Below are 1,014 nucleotides of genomic sequence, written 5' to 3' on the forward strand. Positions count from 1 at the left end.
AATGAGAGAGTGCTAGAGAGTGCTAGAGGATAATGAGAGTGCTAGATAGTGCTAGAGTATAATGAGAGTGCTAGAGGATAATGAGAGAGTGCTAGAGGATAATGAGAGAGTGCTAGAGGATAATGAGAGAGTGCTAGAGAGTGCTAGAGGATAATGAGAGAGTGCTAGAGTGCTAGAGGATAATGAGAGAGTGCTAGAGAGTGCTAGAGGATAATGAGAGAGTGCTAGAGGATAATGAGAGAGTGCTAGAGGATAATGAGAGAGTGCTAGAGAGTGCTAGAGGATAATGAGAGAGTGCTAGAGTATAATGAGAGAGTGCTAGAGAGTGCTAGAGTATAATGAGAGAGTGCTAGAGTATAATGAGAGAGTGCTAGAGGATAATGAGAGAGTGCTAGAGAGTGCTAGAGGATAATGAGAGAGTGCTAGAGGATAATGAGAGAGTGCTAGAGAGTGCTAGAGGATAATGAGAGAGTGCTAGAGGATAATGAGAGTGCTAGATAGTGCTAGAGTATAATGAGAGTGCTAGAGGATAATGAGAGAGTGCTAGAGAGTGCTAGAGTATAATGAGAGAGTGCTAGAGGATAATGAGAGAGTGCTAGAGAGTGCTAGAGGATAATGAGAGAGTGCTAGAGGATAATGAGAGAGTGCTAGAGAGTGCTAGAGGATAATGAGAGAGTGCTAGAGAGTGCTAGAGGATAATGAGAGTGCTAGATAGTGCTAGAGTATAATGAGAGTGCTAGAGGATAATGAGAGAGTGCTAGAGTATAATGAGAGAGTGCTAGAGGATAATGAGAGAGTGCTAGAGGATAATGAGAGAGTGCTAGAGAGTGCTAGAGGATAATGAGAGAGTGCTAGAGGATAATGAGAGAGTGCTAGAGAGTGCTAGAGGATAATGAGAGAGTGCTAGAGAGTGCTAGAGGATAATGAGAGTGCTAGATAGTGCTAGAGTATAATGAGAGTGCTAGAGGATAATGAGAGAGTGCTAGAGTATAATGAGAGAGTGCTAGAGAGTGC

Source organism: Alosa alosa, chromosome 19 (assembly GCF_017589495.1).
Source record: "Alosa alosa isolate M-15738 ecotype Scorff River chromosome 19, AALO_Geno_1.1, whole genome shotgun sequence".
Taxonomy (NCBI): Eukaryota; Metazoa; Chordata; class Actinopteri; order Clupeiformes; family Clupeidae; genus Alosa; species Alosa alosa.